Source organism: Musa acuminata, chromosome BXJ1-6 (assembly GCF_036884655.1).
Source record: "Musa acuminata AAA Group cultivar baxijiao chromosome BXJ1-6, Cavendish_Baxijiao_AAA, whole genome shotgun sequence".
Classification (NCBI taxonomy): Eukaryota; Viridiplantae; Streptophyta; class Magnoliopsida; order Zingiberales; family Musaceae; genus Musa; species Musa acuminata.
The window spans coordinates 32,137,822-32,144,747 of NC_088332.1; the positions used below are offsets into that span (position 1 = coordinate 32,137,822).

General features: G+C 40.0%; 1 long non-coding RNA gene across 1 annotated transcript; it reads right to left on the minus strand.

Annotated features, from left to right (window-relative positions):
- Positions 1–391: 391 nt before the first annotated feature.
- Positions 392–3,513, minus strand: LOC135676673 (uncharacterized). Its single transcript, XR_010514379.1, has 2 exons — positions 2,638–3,513; positions 392–694 (listed from the first exon to the last, which is right to left on the minus strand). It is a non-coding gene; the product is annotated as an uncharacterized LOC135676673 (long non-coding RNA).
- Positions 3,514–6,926: the final 3,413 nt, after the last annotated feature.

Consider the following 6,926-nt stretch of genomic DNA (forward strand, 5'->3'; position numbering starts at 1 on the left):
ATGCAAGAAGCCAGGGCATTTCAAAAATGAATGCCCCCAAGCCAAGAAGAAGCAACCAAAGAAGAAGAAAGCTCTAAAGGCAACTTGGGACGATTCAAGTGATTCCGAAAGTGAAGAAGCTAGCAGCAAAGATGAGGCAAACTTCACGCTAATGGCTTTAGGAAAAGAGGTATGTGATTTAATTAATGAAGATTTATCTTTTGAAGAACTGTCACGCACCTCAAAATATCCATGAATTTTAAAATTTTCGTCACAGACCAATCCAGGATCCAAACTAACGTTTGAGGACACTGAAAACATTCTATTCATATTCACATCCATAAAACCTGTGCAGTTTATAATCATATATCACATCACTCGATAATTCACATTTATGGCAACCCAAGCCAACTTGACAAACATGAACAACATTTATAAATCCACAAGCTAAATAAATTATACAATCAGAACTCCAACTATTCACCACAAGTTAATATCACCATAAATTAGACTTAACATTCTGAAATTCCAAATAAGAGAGATCTCCTAACACTTGGACACAGTATATCTATTTCGGTTCATCGACAACATTTCATTATATACAAGGCATACTTATACAACAATATCGTAATAACCAACCAGACTTGCCCATTATTCTGAATAGCTATCCACTGCCTCAGCCCAAATCAAACATCTCGAAGAGTGACAAGCTGACCTGAAAGATTTATATAACAACGGAGTGAGCCAAAAACGGCTCAGCAAGTGACAAAGCATATTCAGAACAAAAGGAACGGTTTCAAACGAGTAAGGTATCATAATGCAAGGCAGAATACAAGAATTCTCAAGGATACCATCTCAATAGATACCAAATCATACGTATCATGTCATTCAAAACATATTTGATCCATAACGAATGGGGCATAGAGTAATTGGAACATATCAATGGCAGATAGGACATTTCAGAACATATCAGTTCATAGCAAATGGAGCACAGAGTAATTGGAACATATCAATGGCAGATAGGACATTTCAGAACATATCAGTTCATAGCAAATGGAGCACAGAGTAATTGGAGCATATCAATGGCATATGAAATGTTCCGGAGCATATCAACGGCATATGGAACATTTCGAAGCATATCATCAGTGAATGAAGCATTTCAGAGCATATCGAAAACAAATATCGTACAGAAGCTCAAACGTCGTCTTTGACGTTGCAAACATATCAATCTTATCCAAAGCATGTACAGAAACACATAACCAAAGCTCCGGATATCATATCAATCATACAGAAGGTGTAGTGGGATCTCAGTCAGAATGTGATTCATCCATTTCTGAATGACCACCTGACAAAAGTCTCCCACGTCTGGGAGCTCCATCCACCCACGTCTAGGTGAAGTCAAAGGGGCCGGCAGAGCATCGCAGGCTCTAAGCAATATCCCACAAAGCGGGACCCCACAAAGCGGGCAAATAAGCGCATACCAGAATATCCCACAAAGCGGGACCCCACAAAGCGGGCAAATCAGCGCATACCCTTTACCATTTCTGGCAAAGGTCCAGACAATCCCACAAACACCAGAGTACAAAAGGGCAGTACGAACAATAAATAGCATATATCGGAAGCACACGCGGAACAACAAACGTACATGTGCCTTTACGAGTCAAATATGATGCAAGGAACAAATCTCTCACAAATGTATTCAGATTTGGAAACGAAATGAAAGCAAGAGCATTCAAGGATTCCAAACAATCATATATAGCTCAATTCAAATAAGAAGGTTAGATAAATTCAATGTCAAAATGAATGAACTGGAATAGGCACATATCGGGAGCAAATGCGGAACAATGGAATATACATGTGCCTATATGGGTCAATACGATATAGCATAAACGTTCCACAATGGTTTTCAAGAATGCAATAATTTTAAGGACAAGAGTATACAAGAACTCAAAGCAGTAATATATAGCTCAATTGAATAAGAAAGCTAAAGGATATCAACTTCCAAAGGAATGAAACCAGAATATGAGAAATCGACCAAAGCTCGATTTCTGGCAGAATACAAGAGGCACATTGAACAAATGATTCAAACTATCAATCGTGCTCCAATTTACTCAGAAATAATCATTGGATAATACTTTCAGATAAGACAGGCTTCATAGGAATTGAACTGTCCAACAGAGAGAGTTACAAATAATTTGGTAAGCAAGTGTCGTAGAACAAAATCTCTGTTGGCAGAATTCATAATGTCAGATTCAACAGATAACTGGGCAGGTGTTTGGATTCCAAATCTTTCAATCCATATATCAAAGAAAGGTCTACGAGTCTAGTTTCCAATGAAATCAGTTTTGAACAAATCAGAGTTTCCAACAAAGACTTATAGGCAGCTCGGTATCAAAAGGTCAGAATCTCAAAAGTTGCACAGATTCGAATCGTTACGTTTAAACAGGAGATATAACAAATGCAAGGCTAGAACAATTCAAAGTTCCTCATATTCAAAGCAAATGTAGAGATAAAAATGGCAGTGAGGAAGATCAGGATACTTGCAATAAGACATATCAGAGCAATTATAGGAGAAACGATCAGGGAACTTGCAATAGAAATGATCGAAACAAGTGGGAAACTTGCAATAGAAAGGATCGAAACAAGTGGGAAACTTGCCTTTCAAATATTTTGATCTGAATATCCAAGGAAGGTGCCAGTCCAATCTTTCTACTTTTCCTCCGTGTCCTCTCTCTGTTTCGTTTTGTGCTCCCGTTTTCTTCCTTTCTTCGTAACTACATCACGTGTCGAACATCGAGGCACAATCACCTGCTCTCTCTTACTCTCATTCCTTCTTTTTCTTTCCCAAACGCAGCTGCCACAGCCGCCGCCGTTGCCGCTGCCACAATCGCAACTGCGGTCACAACCGCAGCCCCCTTCCACTGCACTATTTCCTTCTTCCCTTCTATCGTTCCTACTCTTTCTCTTTCCCAAAAGCAGCTACTGCAGCTACTGCAGCCACCACCGCTGCCGCAGCTACCGCAGCCAACGTCGCAGCCGCAGCCGGAGTCGCAGCCACGGCCGCAGCCACCACACTCAGAGTTTCCAACAAACTGATTTCAACGTCGCAGCCTCTTCTTCCTCCCCTGCTCTATTTCCTCCTCCTCTTCCAACTGCAGCTGCCACTGCCGCAGCTGCCACCCCTTCTCCTCTTCCTCTCTTCTTCCTCTCCTTCCCTTTCTCTTCTTCTTCCTTTCCTTCTCTTCTTTCCCAGCCACAGCTGCAGCTGCCATCACCGCAGCCGCAGCCCCTTCTCCTCTTCCTCTCTTCTTCCTCTCCTTCCCTTTCTCTTCTTCTTCCTTTCCTTTTTCTCTTTCCCTGCCACAGCTGCAGCTGCCATCGCCGCAGCTGCAGCCCCTTCTCCTCTTCCTCTCTTCTTCCTCTCCTTCCCTTTCTCTTCTTCTTCCTTTCCTTTTTCTCTTCCTCTTTCCCTGCCATAGCTGCAGCTGCCACAACCGCAGCCGCAGCTACTTCTTTCCCTTCTCCTCTTCCTTCTCCTTCCTTTCTTCTTCTTCTCTCCCCGCTGCAACTGCTGCAGTCGCGGCCGCAGCCACGGCCGCAACCTCTCCCTCCTCCCCTGCTCATCTTCCTCTTCTTCTTCTCTTCCAGCTGCAGCTGCCATCGCCGCAGCTGCAGCCCCTTCTTCCCCGGCGTCACACACACCCTCTCCTCTGTTTCCTCTGCAGGAAACAGAGGTATCACACCTCTTTCTCTTCCTCTTCTTCTTCTTCTCCTCTTCCCCTCTTCCCTTTTCCTCCCCAAGGCCACACATCTCCTCGCTGCAGCCTTGCCGCAGCTATCTTCTTCTTCTTCTTCTTCTTCTTCTTCTTCTTCCCTTTTCATCCTCAACGCCCCACACATCCTCTCCTCGGTTTCCACCTGCGGGAAACAGAGGTGCTGCAGCCCTGGCTGCTGCAGCTGCCTCTCTTTTCCCTCTTCTTCTCCTTCTCTTCTTCTCCTCTTCCCTTTTCCTCCCCAAAGCCACACACCTCCTCGCTGCAGCCTTGCCGCAGCTATCCTCCTCTCTTCTTCTTCTTCTTCTTCTTCTTCTCTTCTCCCTCTTCTTCCTCTCTTCTTCTCCCCACGCCCCACAGCTTCTCGCTGCAGCCCTCGCTGCAGCCACCTTCTCTTCTTCTTCTTCTTCATCTTCTTCTCTTCTCCCTCTTCTTCCTCTCTTCTTCCTCCTCTCTTCTTTTCCCTCTTCTTCTTCTTTTCTTCAACCACTCTCCTTCTTCTCCTCACGCCCCACCGCTCTCACTCTCTTTCTGCGTGGGAGGCGGTGGGATAATACCGAATTTTCGGTTTTTCCTTTTCTTTTTTTTTTTCTTCTTGCAACTTAGCAGTTTAGTCCTTGTAATTTCTATATTTACATATAGGTCCCCCAATTTACATATAAATCCTTATTAATACATTTTTAAAAGTGGGGGATATTACAAGAACTCTCTATCGCTTTTCATGAATTATTTGATTAATGTAGAATTATTAATAAGAAGTTAAATATTTTAAAGAAAGAGCATGTTTTCCTACAAAATAAGTTTGATAGTCTTCAAACTCCTCCATGCTCTAAGTGTGAGCATTTAGAAGCAATAAAAAATAAAAATTTGCTTCTTAAAGAAACCTTAAACAATTTTAAGGTTGGTAGCAAAGGATTAGACATGATCCTTGCAAACAAAGGTCACGTCGCAAATAGAAGTGGAATTGGATTTTAAAAGGATCACATCAAAATCCTACCACTTTCATAAAAGGACCTACATTACATGTTTCATCTTATATGAAATGCAACTTTTGTTGCAAATCCGGACATATTACCTACAAATGTCCATTTAGGAAAATTAGTCCACATAAATTAATATGGGTTCCTAAAGAAACTATAAATAATTCAATAATGAATAACAAAATTAGTGGATCAATTTTTGAGGCACCCAAAATCAAATGGGTACCTAAAAATCACCCTCTTTTGCAGACAAACCCACAAGCTAGGAGCAAAAGATAGTATCTCGATAGTGGATGCTCAAGACATATGACTGGAGATCCATCTCATTTCTCTATGCTCACTAGCAAAGAAGAAGGGTACGTCACCTTCGGAGACAACAACAAAGGCAAAATCATTGGCAAGGGAACTATAGGTAACAAATTAAGTTTTTCTATTGATGATGTTTTACTAATTGATGGATTGAAACATAATCTCTTGAGTATTAGTCAATTATGCGATAAAGGTTATATCGTTAGATTCGAATCAAATATGTGTATTATTGAAAAACCAAACAATAACATGACTATGATTGCATTAAAACAAAATAATGTCTACACCATCAACCTTGATGAACTAAGTAATGAGATGTGCTTCTCTGCTCTAAATGATGATGCTTGGCTTTGGCATAGGAGATTAGGCCATGCAAGCATGAAACTGATATCTAAGATCTCATCTAGAGAATTAGTACGAGGGATTCCATATATGAAGTTTAATAAGGACAAAGTATGCGATGCATGTCAACTAGGTAAACAAATAAAAACTAGTTTCAAACCAAAAAATCAAATTAGCACCACTAGACCATTACAATTGATCCATTTGGACTTATTTGGACCAATTAACACGACAAGTCTAGGAGGAAGCAAATATGCTTTTGTAATTGTGGATGACTATACTAGGTACACTTGGACCTATTTCTTAGTTCACAAAAGTGATTATTTCAAGTGTTTCTCCAAATTTTGTAAACTCACTCAAAATGAAAAAGGCTTTATGATTTCATCAATTCGGAGTGATCACGGTGGCGAATTTCAAAGCCGTGATTTCCAAAATCTTTGTGAAGTTAATGGATACAATCATAACTTCTCCACTCTAAGAAATCCTCAATAAAATGGAGTAATTGAAAGAAAAAAATAGAAACCTACAAGAAATGACAAGGACTATGTTAAATGAACATAGTCTACCCAAGTATTTTTGGGCCGAAGCCGTGAATACGGCTTGCTACATCATGAATAGGGTTCTAATAAGACCGTTTTCATCAAAAACTCCTTATGAATTATGGAATAACAAAAAACCAAATGTTTCATATTTTAAAGTTTTCGGTTGCAAATGCTAGATTTTGAATAAAAAGGATGCCTTAGGAAAATTTAATGCTAAATCCGATGAAGGCATCTTTCTTGGTTATTATTCTGTTTCTAAGTCTTTTCGTGTTTTCAACAAGAGAACCTTAGTTATAGAAGAGTCTATTCATGTAGTTTTTAATGAAATTTCTGATTTAAAGAAAACTGATTTTGATGATGATTTTGGTTTTGATAATTTGAATTTAAATGAACCCCCTCCTAAAAATGGCAACTTGGAGGTATCTTCTTCCAAAATTTCCTTACCCAAGGAATGGAAGTATATAGATGCTCATCCAAAGGAGCTAATTATAAGAGATACATCAAAAGGGGTTCAGACTCGTTCTTCTTTCAAGAATTTTTGTGCTAACGCTGCCTTCCTTTCTTAAATCGAACCTAAATGCATTGACGAGGCCTTAAAAGATGATTTTTGGGTCATTGCAATGCAAGAGGAATTAAACTAATTTGAGAGGAATGAGGTATGGAAGCTTATTCCTAGACCTAGTGACCATTTAGTCATTAGTACTAAATGGGTCTTTAGAAATAAGCAAGGCGAATGCGGTATCATGGTTAGAAACAAGGCTAGATTAATGGCCAAAGGTTTCAACCAAGAAGAAGGTATCAACTACGAAGAAACCTTCGCTTCTGTGACAAGATTAGAAGCCATAAGGATGCTCCTTGCCTATGCTAGTAGTAATAATTTTAAACTATTTCAAATGGATATCAAAAGTGCCTTCTTGAATGGCTTTATTTCCGACGAAGTATATGTCGAACAACCTCTTGGATTTGAAAACTCTCTTCTTCCTAATCATGTATTCAAATTG